This window comes from Schistocerca americana, chromosome 8 (assembly GCF_021461395.2).
Source record: "Schistocerca americana isolate TAMUIC-IGC-003095 chromosome 8, iqSchAmer2.1, whole genome shotgun sequence".
NCBI classification, from domain to species: domain Eukaryota; kingdom Metazoa; phylum Arthropoda; class Insecta; order Orthoptera; family Acrididae; genus Schistocerca; species Schistocerca americana.
Window position 1 is genome coordinate 35,904 of NC_060126.1, and position 15,079 is coordinate 50,982.

Sequence of the window (15,079 nt, forward strand, 5' to 3'; positions counted from 1 at the left end):
TCATCGTCAATAAGAAGGTCAGACGGATGCAGTAAACCTGAAGTGAAGAATCGGAATCTATAACTAGTGTCACAGGAATGGTTCAATCATAGACAGTAAGAAGAGTCAGTTTTCGTGTACTTAAGTCGGCATTGTGCTTTTGTATTTAATTCCGATGCAATTTCTGTGTTTCATCGTCAATAAGAAGGTCCGTGGGATACAGTAAACCTGAAGTGAAGCATCGGAATCTATAACTAGTGTCACAGGAATGGTTCAAAACATAGACAGTAAGAAGAGTCAGTTTTCTTGTACTTAAGACGGCATTGTGCCTTTTGTATTTAATTCCGGTGCAATTTCAGTGTTTCATCGTCAAAAAGGGGGTCAGAGGGATACAGTAAACCTGAAGTGAACCATCGGAATCTATAACTAGTGTCACAGGAATGGTTCAAAACATAGACAGTAAGATGAGTCAGTTTTCTACAAACTAAAGGCGGCGTTGTGCTTTTTGTATTTAATTCCAATGCAATTTCTGTGTTTCATCGTCAATAAGAACGTCAGAGGGATACAGTGAACCTGAAGTGAAGCATCGGAATCTAAAACTAGTGTCACAGGAATGGTTCAAAACATAGACAGTAAGAGGAGACAGTTTTCTTGTACTTAAGTCGGCATTGTGCCTTTTTTATTTAATTCCGAAGCAATTTCTGTGTATCATCGTCAATAAGAAGGTCAGAGGGATACACAAAAACTGGAGTAAAGCATCGGAATCTATAACTAGTGTCACATGAATGGTTCAAAACATAGACAGTAAGAAGAGTCAGTTTTCTTGTACTTAAGTCGGCGTTGTGGCTTTTGTATTTAATTCCGATGCAATTTCCGTGTTTCATCGTCAATAAGAAGGTCATAGGGATACAGTGAACCTGAAGTGAATCATCGGTATCTATAACTAGTGTCACAGGAATGGTTCCAATCATAGACAGTAAGAAGAGTCAGTTTTATTGTACTTAAGTCGGCATTGTACCTTTTGTATTTAATTCCGATGCAATTTCTGTGTTTCATCGTCAAAAAGGGGGTCAGAGGGATACAGTAACCCTGAAGTGAACCATCGGAATCTATAACTAGTGTCACAGGAATGGTTCAAAACATAGGCAGTAAGATGAGTCAGTTTTCTAAAAACTAAAGTCGGCGTTGTGCCTTTTGTACTTAATTCCAATGCAATTTCTGTGTTTCATCGTCAATAAGAACGTCAGAGGGATACAGTGAACCTGAAGTGAAGCATCGGAATCTAAAACTAGTGTCACAGGAATGGTTCAAAACATAGACAGTAAGATGAGACAGTTTTCTTGTACTTAAGTCGGCATTGTGCCTTTTGTATTTCATTCCGATGCAATTTCAGTGTTTCATCGTCAATAAGAAGGTCGGAGGGATACAGTAAACTTGAAGTGAAGCATCGGAATCCTTACCTAGTGTCACAGGAATGGTTCAAGGCATAGACAGTAAGAAGAGTCGGTTTTCTTGGTACTTAAGTCGGCATTGTGCCTTTTGTATTGAATTCCGATGCAATTTCTGTGTTCATCGTCAATAAGAAGGTCAGAGGGATACAGTAAACCTGAAGTGAAGCATCGGAATCTATAACTCGTGTCACAGAAATGGCTCAAAACATAGACAGTAAGAGGAGTCAGTTTTCTTGTACTTAAGTCTGCATTGTGCATTTTGTATTTACTTCCGATGCATTTTCTGTGTTTCATCATCAATAAGAAGGTCAGAGGGATGCAGTAAACCTGATGTAAAGTATCGGAATCTATATCTAGTGTCACAGGAATGGTTCAAATCATAGACAGTAAGAAGAGTCAGTTTTCTTGTACTTAAGTCGGCATTGTGCCTTTTTTATTTAATTCCGAAGCAATTTCTGTGTATCATCGTCAATAAGATGGTCAGAGGGATACACAAAAACTGGAGTAAAGCATCGGAATCTATAACTAGTGTCACATGAATGGTTCAAAACATAGACAGTAAGAAGAGTCAGTTTTCTTGTACTTAAGTCGGCATTGTTTCTTTTGTATTAAATTCCGATGCAATTTCTGTGTTTCATCGTCAATAAGAAGGTAAGAGGGATACAGAAAACATGAAGTGAAGCATCAGAATCTATAACTAGTGTCACAGGAATGGTTCAAAACATAGACAGTAAGAAGGATCAGTTTTCTTGTACTTAAGTCGGCGTTGTGCCTTTTGTATTTAATTCCGATGCAATTTTTGTGTTTCATCGTCAATAAGAAGGTCCGTGGGATACAGCAAACCAGAAGTGAAGCATCAGAATCTATAACTAGTGTCACAGGAATGGTTCAAAGCATAGAGAGTAAGTAGTGTCAGTTTTCCTGTACTTAAGTCGGCATTGTGCCTTTTGTATTTAATTCCGATGCAATTTCTGTGTTTCATCGTCAATAAGAAGGTCAGAGGGATACAGTTAACCTGAAGTGAACCATCGGAATCTATAATAGTGTCACAGAAATGGTTCAAAACAAAGATTGTAAGAAGAGTCAGTAATCTTTTACTTAAGTCGGCATTGTGCCTTTCGTATTTAATTCCGATGCAATTTCTGTGTTTCATCGTCAATAAGAAGGTCAGTGGGATACAGTAAACCTGAAGTGAAGCATCGGAATCTATACCTAGTGTCACAGGAATGGTTCAAAATATAGACAGTAAGAAGAGTCAGTTTTCTTGTACTTAAGTCGGCATTGTGCCTTTTGTATTTAATTCCGACGCAATATCTGTGTTTCATCGTCAATAAGAAGGTCAGTGGGATACAGTAAACCTGGAGTCAAGCATCGGAATCTATAACTAGTGTCACATGAATGGTTCAAAGCATAGACAGTAAGAAGAGACAGTTTTCTTGTACTTAAGTCGGCATTGTGCATTTTGTATTAAATTCCGATGCAATTTCTGTGTTACGTTGTCAATAAGAGGGTCAGAGGGATACAGTAAACCTGAAGTGAAGCATCGGAATCTATACCTAGTGTCACAGGAATGGTTCAAAACATAGACTGTAAGAAGAGTCAGTTTTCTTGTACTTAAGTCGGCGTTGTGCCTTTTGTATTTAATTCCGATGCAATATCCGTGTTTCATCGTCAATAAGAAGGGCAGAGGGATACAGTAAAAATGAAGTGAAGCATCGGAATCTATAACTAGTGTCACAGGAATGGTTCAAAACATAGACAGTAAGAAGAGTCAGTTACCTTGTACTTAAGTCGCCATTGTGCCCTTTGTATTTAACTCCGATGCCATTTCTGTGATTCATCGTCAATAAGAAGGTCAGAGGGATACAGTAAACATCAAGTGAAGCATCGGAATCTATAACTAGTGTCACAGGAATGGTTCAATCATAGACAGTAAGGAGAGTCACTTTTCTTGTTCTTAAGTCGGCATTGTGCCTTTTGTATTTCATTCCGATTCAATTTCTGTGTTTCATCGTCAATAAGAAGGTCAGAGGGATACAGTAAACCTGAAGTGAATCATCGGAATCTATAACTAGTGTCACATGAATGGTTCAAACATAGACAGTAAGAAGAGTCAGTTTTCTTGTACATAAGTCGGCATTGTGCCTTTTGTATTTAATTCCGATGCAATCTCTGTGTTTCATCGTCAATAGGAAGGTCTGATGGATACAGTAAACCTGAAGTGAAGCATCGGAATCTATAACAAGTGTCACATGAGTGGTTCAAACATAGACAATAAAAAGAGTCAGTTTTCTTGTACTTAAGTCAGCATTATGCCTTTTGTATTTAATTCCGATGCAATTTCTGTGTTTCATCGTCAATAAGGAGGTCAGAGGGATACAGCAAACCTGAAGTGAAGCATCGGAATCTATGACTGGTGTCACAGGAATGGTTCAAAACACAAGACAGTAAGAGGAGACTCTTTTGTTGTACTAAAGTCGGCGTTGTGCCTTTTGTATTTAATTCCAATGCAATTTCTGTGTTTCATCGTCAATAAGAACGTCAGATGGATACAGTGAACCTGAATTGAATCATCGGAATCTGTAACTAGTGTCACAGGAATGGTTCAAATCATAGACAGTAAGAAGAGTCAGTTTTATTGTACCTAAGTCGGCATTGTGCCTTTTGTATTTAATTCCGAAGCAATTTCAGTGTTTCATCGTCAATAAGAAGGTCAGAGGGATACAGTAAACCTGAAGTGAAGCATCGGAATCTATAACTAGTGTCACAGGAATGGTTCAAAACATAGACAAAAAGAAGAGTCAGTTTTCTTGTACTTAAGTCGGCATTGTGGCTTTTGTATTTAATTCCGATGCAATATCTGTGTTTCATCAACAATAAGAAGGTCAGCGGGATACAGTAAACCTGAAGTGAAGCATCGGAATCTAAAAGAAGTGTCACATGAATGGTTCAAACATAGACAGTAAAAATAGTCAGTTTTCTTGTACTTAAGTCGGCATTGTGCCTTTTGTATTTAATTCCGATGCAATTTCTGTGTTTCATCGTCAATAAGAAGGTCAGAGGGATACAGTAAACCTGAAGTGAAGCAACGGAATCTATACCTAGTGTCACAGGAATGGTTCAAAACATAGACAGTAAGAAGAGTCAGTTTTCTTGTACTTAAGTCGGTGTTGTGCCTTTTGTATTTAATTCCGATGCAATTTCCGTGTTTCATCGTCAATAGGAAGGTGAGAGGGATACAGTGAACCTGAAGTGAATCATCGGAATCTATAACTAGTGTCACAGGAATGGTTCGAATCATAGACAGTAAGAAGAGTCAGTTTTATTGTACTTAAGTCGGCATTGTGCCTTTTGTATTTAATTCCGATGCAATTTCAGTGTTTCATCGTCAATAAGGAGGTCAGAGGGATACAGTGAACCTGAAGTGAAGCATCGGAATCAATAACTAGTGTCAGAGGAATGGTTCAAATCATAGACAATAAGAAGAGTCAGTTTTCTTGTACTTAAGTCGGCATTGTGCCATTTGTATTTAATTCCGATGCTTTTTCTGTGTTTCATCGTCAATAAGAAGGTCAGACGGATGCAGTAAACCTGAAGTGAAGCCTCGGAATCTATAACTAGTGTCACAGGAATGGTTCAAAGCATAGACAGTAAGATGAGTCAGTTTTCTAAAAACTAAAGTCGGCGTTGTGCCTTTTGTATTTAATTCCAATGCAATTTCTGTGTATCATCGTCAATAAGAAGGTCAGAGGGATACACAAAAACTGGAGTAAAGCATCGGAATCTATAACTAGTGTCACATGAATGGTTCAAAACATAGACAGTAAGAAGAGTCAGTTTTCTTGTACTTAAGTCGGCATTGTGCCTTTTGTATTAAATTCCGATGCAATTTCTGTGTTTCATCGTCAATAAGAAGGTAAGAGGGATACAGAAAACATGAAGTGAAGCATCAGAATCTATAACTAGTGTCACAGGAATGGTTCAAAACATAGACAGTAAGAAGAGTCAGTTTTCTTGTACTTAAGTCGGCGTTGTGCCTTTTGTATTTAATTCCGAAGCAATTTTTGTGTTTCATCGTCAATAAGAAGGTCAGAGGGATACAGCAAACCAGAAGTGAAGCATCAGAATCTAGAACTAGTGTCACAGGAATGGTTCAAAGCATAGACAGTAAGTAGAGTCAGTCTTCTTGTACTTAAGTCGGCATTGTGCCTTTTGTATTTACTTCCGATGCAATTTCAGTGTTTCATCGTCAATAAGAAGGTCAGAGGGATACAGTGAACCTGAAGTGAAGCATCGGAATCTATACTAGTGTCACAGGAATGGTTCAAAACATAGACAGTAAGAAGAGTCAGGTTTCTTGTACTTAAGTCGGCATTGTGCCTTTTGAATTTAATTCCGATGCAATTTCTGTGTTTCATCGTCAATAAGAAGGTCAGAGGGATACAAAATCCTCAAGTGAAGCATCGGAATCTATACCTAGTGTCACAGGAATGGATCAAAACATAGACAGTAAGAAGAGTCAGTATTCGTGTACTTAAGTCGGCATTGTGTATTTGTATTTAATTCCGATGCAATTTCCGTGTTTCATCGTCAATAAGAAGGTCAGAGGGATACAGTAAACCTGAAGTGAAGCATCGGAAACTATAACTAGTGTCACAGAAATGGTTCAAAACATAGGTTGTAAGAAGAGTCAGTTATCTTGTACGTAAGTCGGCATTGTGCCTTTCGTATTTAATTCCGATGCAATTTCTGTGTTTCATCGTCAATAAGAAGGTCAGTGGGATACAGTAAACCTGAAGTGAAGCATCGGATTCTATAACTAGTGTCACAGGAATGGTTCAAAATATAGACAGTAAGAAGAGTCAGTTTTCTTGAACTTAAGTCGGCATTGTGCCTTTTGTATTTAATTCCGACGACATATCTGTGTTTCATCGTCAATAAGAAGGTCAGTGGGATACAGTAAACCTGGAGTCAAGCATCGGAATCTATAACTAGTGTTACATGAATGGTTCAAAGCATAGACAGTAAGAAGAGACAGTTTTCTTGTACTTAAGTCGGCATTGTGCCTTTTGTATTTCATTCCGATGCAATTTCTGTGTTTCATCGTCAATAAGAAGGTCAGAGGGATACAGTAAACCTGAAGTGAAGAATCGGAATCTATAACTGGTGTCACATGAATGGTTCAAAACATAGACAGTAAGAAGAGACAGTTTTCTTGTACTTAAGTCGGCATTGTGCCTTTTGTTTTAAATTCCGATGCAATTTCTGTGTTTCGTCGTCAATAAGAAGGTCAGAGGGATGCAGTAAACCTGAAGTGAAGCATCGGAATTTATAACTAGGGTCACAGTAATGGTTCAATCATAGACAGTAAGAAGAGTCAGTTTTCTTGTACTTAAGTCGGCAATGTGCCTTTTGTATTAAATTCCGATGCAATTTCAGTGTTTCATCGTCACTAAGAAGGTCGGAGGGATACAGTAAACCAGAAATAAAGCATCGGAATCTATAACTAGTGTCACAGGAATGGTTCAAAACATAGACAGTAAGAAGAGTCAGTTTTCTTGTACTTAAGTCGGCGTTGTGTATTTTGTATTTAATTCCGAAGCAATTTTTGTGTTTCATCGTCAATAAGAAGGTCAGAGGGATACAGCAAACCAGAAGTGAAGCATCAGAATCTAGAACTAGTGTCACAGGAGTGGTTCAAAGCATAGACAGTAAGTAGAGTCAGTTTTCTTGTACTTAAGTCGGCATTGTGCCTTTTGTATTTAATTCCGATGCAATTTCAGTGTTTCATCGTCAATAAGAAGGTCAGAGGGATACAGTGAACCTGAAGTGAAGCATCGGAATCTATACTAGTGTCACAGGAATGGTTGAAAACATAGACAGTAAGAAGAGTCAGGTTTCTTGTACTTAAGTCGGCATTGTGCCTTTTGTATTTAATTCCGATGTAATTTCTGTGATTCATCGTCAATAAGAAGGTCAGAGGGATACAAAAACCTCAAGTGAAGCATCGGAATCTATACCTAGTGTCACAGGAATGGATCAAAACATAGACAGTAAGAAGAGTCAGTATTCGTGTACTTAAGTCGGCATTGTGTCTTTTGTATTTAATTCCGATGCAATTTCCGTGTTTCATCGTCAATAAGAAGGTCAGAGGGATACAGTAAACCTGAAGTGAAGCATCGGAAACTATAACTAGTGTCACAGAAATGGTTCAAAACATAGGTTGTAAGAAGAGTCACTTATCTTGTACGTAAGTCGGCATTGTGCCTTTCGTATTTAATTCCGATGCAATTTCTGTGTTTCATCGTCAATAAGAAGGTCAGTGGGATACAGTAAACCTGAAGTGAAGCATCGGAATCTATAACTAGTGTCACAGGAATGGTTCAAAATATAGACAGTAAGAAGAGTCAGTTTTCTTGAACTTAAGTCGGCATTGTGCCTTTTGTATTTAATTCCGACGACATATCTGTGTTTCATCGTCAATAAGAAGGTCAGTGGGATACAGTAAACCTGGAGTCAAGCATCGGAATCTATAACTAGTGTCACATGAATGGTTCAAATCATAGACAGTAAGAAGAGTCAGTTACCTTGTACTTAAGTCGCCATTGTGCCCTTTGTATTTAACTCCGATGCCATTTCTGTGTTTCATCGTCAATAAGAAGGTCAGAGGGATACAGTAAACCTCAAGTGAAGCATCGGAATCTATAACTAGGGTCACAGGAATGGTTCAATCATAGACAGTAAGAAGAGTCAGTTTTCTTGTACTTAAGTCGGCATTGTGCCTTTTGTATTTCATTCCGATGCAATTTCTGTGTTTCATCGTCAATAAGAAGGTCAGAGGGATACAGTAAACCTGAAGTGAAGCATCGGAATCTATAACTAGTGTCACATGAATGGTTCAAAACATAGACAGTAAGAAGAGACAGTTTTCTTGTACTTAAGTCGGCATTGTGCCTTTTGTTTTAAATTCCGATGCAATTTCTGTGTTTCGTCGTCAATAAGAAGGTCAGAGGGATGCAGTAAACCTGAAGTGAAGCATCGGAATCTATAAGTAGGGTCACAGGAATGGTTCAATCATAGACAGTAAGAAGAGTCAGTTTTCTTGTACTTAAGTCGGCATTGTGCCTTTTGTATTTACTTCCAATGCAATTTCAGTGTTTCATCGTCACTAAGAAGGTCGGAGGGATACAGTAATCCAGAAATAAAGCATAGGAATCTATAACTAGTGTCACAGGAATTTCTCAAAACATAGATGGGAAGAGGAGTCAGTTTTCTTGTACTTAAGTCTGCATTGTGCTTTTTGTATTTAATTCCGATGAATTTTCTGTGGTTAATCATCAATAAGAAGGTCAGAGGGATACAGTAAACATGATGTGAAGCATCGGAATCTATATCTAGTGTCACAGGAATGGTTCAAAACATAAACAGTAAGAAGAGTCAGTATTCTTGTACTTAAGTCGGCATTGTGCCTTTTGTATTTAATTCCGATGCAATTTCTGTGTTTCATCGTCAATAAGAAGGTCAGAGGGATACAGTAAACCTGAAGTGAAGCATCGGAATCTATACCTAGTGTCACAGGAATGGTTCAAAACATAGACAGTAAGAAGAGTCAGTTTTCTTGTACTTAAGTCGGTGTTGTGCCTTTTGTATTTAATTCCGATGCAATTTCCGTGTTTCATCGTCAATAAGAAGGTGAGAGGGATACAGTGAACCTGAAGTGAATCATCGGAATCTATAACTAGTGTCACAGGAATGGTTCGAAACATAGACAGTAAGAAGAGTCAGTTTTATTGTACTTAAGTCGGCATTGTGCCTTTTGTATTTAATTCCGATGCAATTTCAGTGTTTCATCGTCAATAAGGAGGTCAGAGGGATACAGTGAACCTGAAGTGAAGCATCGGAATCTATAACTAGTGTCAGAGGAATGGTTCAAAACATAGACAATAAGAAGAGTCAGTTTTCTTGTACTTAAGTCGGCATTGTGCCATTTGTATTTAATTCCGATGCCTTTTCTGTGTTTCATCGTCAATAAGAAGGTCAGACGGATGCAGTAAACCTGAAGTGAAGCCTCGGAATCTATAACTAGTGTCACAGGAATGGTTCAAAGCATAGACAGTAAGATGAATCAGTTTTCTATAAACTAAAGTCGGCGTTGTGCCTTTTGTATTTAATTCCAATGCAATTTCTGTGTATCATCGTCAATAAAAAGGTCAGAGGGATACACAAAAACTGGAGTAAAGCATCGGAATCTATAACTAGTGTCACATGAATGGTTCAAAACATAGACAGTAAGAAGAGTCAGTTTTCTTGTACTTAAGTCGGCATTGTGCCTTTTGTATTAAATTCCGATGCAATTTCTGTGTTTCATCGTCAATAAGAAGGTAAGAGGGATACAGAAAACATGAAGTGAAGCATCAGAATCTATAACTAGTGTCACAGGAATGGTTCAAAACATAGACAGTAAGAAGAGTCAGTTTTCTTGTACTTAAGTCGGCGTTGTGCCTTTTGTATTTAATTCCGAAGAAATTTTTGTGTTTCATCGTCAATAAGATGGTCAGAGGGATACAGCAAACCAGAAGTGAAGCATCAGAATCTAGAACTAGTGTCACAGGAATGGTTCAAAGCATAGACAGTAAGTAGAGTCAGTTTTCTTGTACTTAAGTCGGCATTGTGCCTTTTGTATTTAATTCCGATGCAATTTCAGTGTTTCATCGTCAATAAGAAGGTCAGAGGGATACAGTGAACCTGAAGTGAAGCATCGGAATCTATACTAGTGTCACAGGAATGGTTCAAAACATAGACAGTAAGAAGAGTCAGGTTTCTTGTACTTAAGTCGGCATTGTGCCTTTTGTATTTAATTCCGATGCAATTTCTGTGTTTCATCGTCAATAAGAAGGTCAGAGGGATTCAAAAACCTCAAGTGAAGCATCGGAATCTATACCTAGTGTCACAGGAATGGATCAAAACTTAGACAGTAAGAAGAGTCAGTATTCGTGTACTTAAGTCGGCATTGTGTCTTTTGTATTTAATTCCGATGCAATTTCCGTGTTTCATCGTCAATAAGAAGGTCAGAGGGATACAGTAAACCTGAAGTGAAGCATCGGAAACTATAATTAGTGTCACAGAAATGGTTCAAAACATAGGTTGTAAGAAGAGTCAGTTATCTTGTACGTAAGTCGGCATTGTGCCTTTCGTATTTAATTCCGATGCAATTTCTGTGTTTCATCGTCAATAAGAAGGTCAGTGGGATACAGTAAACCTGAAGTTGAAGCATCGGAATCTATAACTAGTGTCACAGGAATGGTTCAAAATATAGACAGTAAGAAGAGTCAGTTTTCTTGAACTTAAGTCGGCATTGTGCCTTTTGTATTTAATTCCGACGACATATCTGTGTTTCATCGTCAATAAGAAGGTCAGTGGGATACAGTAAACCTGGAGTCAAGCATCGGAATCTATAACTAGTGTCACATGAATGGTTCAAAGCATAGACAGTAAGAAGAGACAGTTTTCTTGTACTTAAGTCGGCATTGAGCCATTTGTATTAAATTCCGATGCAATTTCTGTGTTACGTCTTCAATAAGAAGGTCAGAGGGATACAGTAAACATGAAGTGAAGCATCGGAATCTATAACTAGTGTCACAGGAATGGTTCAAAACATAGACAGTAAGAAGAGTCAGTTTTCTTGTACTTAAGTCGGCATTGTGCCTTTTGAAATTTAATTCCGATGCAATTTCTGTGTTTCATCGTCAATAAGAAGGTCAGAGGGATACAGTAAACCTGAAGTGAAGCATCGGAATCTATACCTAGTGTCACAGGAATGGTTCAAAACATAGACAGTAAGAAGAGTCAGTTTTCTTGTACTTAAGTCGGCGTTGTGCCTTTTGTATTTAATTCCGATGCAATTTCCGTGTTTCATCGTCAATAAGAAGGTCAGAGGGATACAGTAAAAATGAAGTGAAGCATCGGAATCTATAACTAGTGTCACAGGAATGGTTCAAAACATAGACAGTAAGAAGAGTCAGTTTTCTTGTACTAAAGTCGGCGTTCTGCCTTTTGTATTTAATTCCAATGCAATTTCTGTGTTTCATCGTCAATAAGAACGTCAGATGGATACAGTGAACCTGAAGTGAATCATCGGAATCTATAACTAGTGTCACAGGAATGGTTCAAATCATAGACAGTAAGAAGAGTCAGTTTTATTGTACTTAAGTCGGCATTGTGCCTTTTGTATTTAATTCCGATGCAATTTCAGTGTTTCATCGACAATAAGAAGGTCAGAGGGGTACAGTGAACCTGAAGTGAATCATCGGAATCTATAACTAGTGTCACATGAATGGTTCAAAACATAGACAGTAAGAAGAGACAGTTTTCTTGTACTTAAGTCGGCATTGTGCCTTTTGTTTTAAATTCCGATGCAAATTCTGTGTTTCGTCGTCAATAAGAAGGTCAGAGGGATGCAGTAAACCTGAAGTGAAGCATCGGAATCTATAACTAGGGTCACAGGAATGGTTCAATCATAGACAGTAAGAAGAGTCAGTTTTCTTGTACTTAAGTCGGCATTGTGCCTTTTGTATTTCATTCCGATGCAATTTCTGTGTTTCATCGTCAATAAGAAGGTCAGAGGGATACAGTAAACCTGAAGTGAAGCATCGGAATCTATAACTAGTGTCACATGAATGGCTCAAACATAGACAGTAAGAAGAGTCAGTTTTCTTGTACATAAGTCGGCATTGTGCCTTTTGTATTTTATTCCGATGCAATTTCTGTGTTTCATCGTCAATAAGAAGGTCTGATGGATACAGTCAACCTGAAGTGAAGCATCGGAATCTATGACAAGTGTCACATGAATGGTTCAAACATAGACAGTAAAAAGAGTCAGTTTTCTTGTACTTAAGTCGGCATTATGCCTTTTGTATTTAATTCCGATGCAATTTCTGTGTTTCATCGTCAATAAGGAGGTCAGAGGGATACAGCAAACCTGAAGTGAAGCATCGGAATCTATGACAAGTATCACAGGAATGGTTCAAAATATAGACAGTAAGAAGAGTCAGTTTTCTTGTATGTAAGTCGGCATTGTGCCTTTTGTATTTAATTCCGATGCAATTTCTGTGTTTTATCGTCAATAAGAAAGTCAGAGGGATACAGTAAACCTGTAGTGAAGCATCGGAAACTATAACTAGTGTCACAGGAATGGTTCAAAACATAGACAGTGAGAAGAGTCAGTTTTCTTGTACTTAAGTCGGCATTGTGCCCTTTGTATTTAACTCCGATGCCATTTCTGTGTTTCATCGTCAATAAGAAGGTCAGAGGGATACAGTAAACCTCAAGTGAAGCATCGGAATCTATAACTAGGGTCACAGGAATGGTTCAATCATAGACAGTAAGAAGAGTCAGTTTTCTTGTACTTAAGTCGGCATTGTGCCTTTTGTATTTCATTCCGATGCAATTTCTGTGTTTCATCGTCAATAAGAAGGTCAGAGGGATACAGTAAACCTGAAGTGAAGCATCGGAATCTATAACTAGTGTCACATGAATGGTTCAAAACATAGACAGTAAGAAGAGACAGTTTTCTTGTACTTAAGTCGGCATTGTGCCTTTTGTTTTAAATTCCGATGCAATTTCTGTGTTTCGTCGTCAATAAGAAGGTCAGAGGGATGCAGTAAACCTGAAGTGAAGCATCGGAATCTATAAGTAGGGTCACAGGAATGGTTCAATCATAGACAGTAAGAAGAGTCAGTTTTCTTGTACTTAAGTCGGCATTGTGCCTTTTGTATTTACTTCCAATGCAATTTCAGTGTTTCATCGTCACTAAGAAGGTCGGAGGGATACAGTAATCCAGAAATAAAGCATAGGAATCTATAACTAGTGTCACAGGAATTTCTCAAAACATAGATGGGAAGAGGAGTCAGTTTTCTTGTACTTAAGTCTGCATTGTGCTTTTTGTATTTAATTCCGATGAATTTTCTGTGGTTAATCATCAATAAGAAGGTCAGAGGGATACAGTAAACATGATGTGAAGCATCGGAATCTATATCTAGTGTCACAGGAATGGTTCAAAACATAAACAGTAAGAAGAGTCAGTATTCTTGTACTTAAGTCGGCATTGTGCCTTTTGTATTTAATTCCGATGCAATTTCTGTGTTTCATCGTCAATAAGAAGGTCAGAGGGATACAGTAAACCTGAAGTGAAGCATCGGAATCTATACCTAGTGTCACAGGAATGGTTCAAAACATAGACAGTAAGAAGAGTCAGTTTTCTTGTACTTAAGTCGGTGTTGTGCCTTTTGTATTTAATTCCGATGCAATTTCCGTGTTTCATCGTCAATAAGAAGGTGAGAGGGATACAGTGAACCTGAAGTGAATCATCGGAATCTATAACTAGTGTCACAGGAATGGTTCGAAACATAGACAGTAAGAAGAGTCAGTTTTATTGTACTTAAGTCGGCATTGTGCCTTTTGTATTTAATTCCGATGCAATTTCAGTGTTTCATCGTCAATAAGGAGGTGAGAGGGATACAGTGAACCTGAAGTGAAGCATCGGAATCTATAACTAGTGTCAGAGGAATGGTTCAAAACATAGACAATAAGAAGAGTCAGTTTTCTTGTACTTAAGTCGGCATTGTGCCATTTGTATTTAATTCCGATGCCTTTTCTGTGTTTCATCGTCAATAAGAAGGTCAGACGGATGCAGTAAACCTGAAGTGAAGCCTCGGAATCTATAACTAGTGTCACAGGAATGGTTCAAAGCATAGACAGTAAGATGAATCAGTTTTCTAAAAACTAAAGTCGGCGTTGTGCCTTTTGTATTTAATTCCAATGCAATTTCTGTGTATCATCGTCAATAAGAAGGTCAGAGGGATACACAAAAACTGGAGTAAAGCATCGGAATCTATAACTAGTGTCACATGAATGGTTCAAAACATAGACAGTAAGAAGAGTCAGTTTTCTTGTACTTAAGTCGGCATTGTGCCTTTTGTATTAAATTCCGATCCAATTTCTGTGTTTCATCGTCAATAAGAAGGTAAGAGGGATACAGAAAACATGAAGTGAAGCATCAGAATCTATAACTAGTGTCACAGGAATGGTTCAAAACATAGACAGTAAGAAGAGTCAGTTTTCTTGTACTTAAGTCGGCGTTGTGCCTTTTGTATTTAATTCCGAAGAAATTTTTGTGTTTCATCGTCAATAAGATGGTCAGAGGGATACAGCAAACCAGAAGTGAAGCATCAGAATCTAGAACTAGTGTCACAGGAATGGTTCAAAGCATAGACAGTAAGTAGAGTCAGTTTTCTTGTACTTAAGTCGGCATTGTGCCTTTTGTATTTAATTCCGATGCAATTTCAGTGTTTCATCGTCAATAAGAAGGTCAGAGGGATACAGTGAACCTGAAGTGAAGCATCGGAATCTATACTAGTGTCACAGGAATGGTTCAAAACATAGACAGTAAGAAGAGTCAGGTTTCTTGTACTTAAGTCGGCATTGTGCCTTTTGTATTTAATTCCGATGCAATTTCTGTGTTTCATCGTCAATAAGAAGGTCAGAGGGATACAAAAACCTCAAGTGAAGCATCGGAATCTATACCTAGTGTCACAGGAATGGATCAAAACATAGACAGTAAGAAGAGTCAGTATTCGTGTACTTAAGTCGGC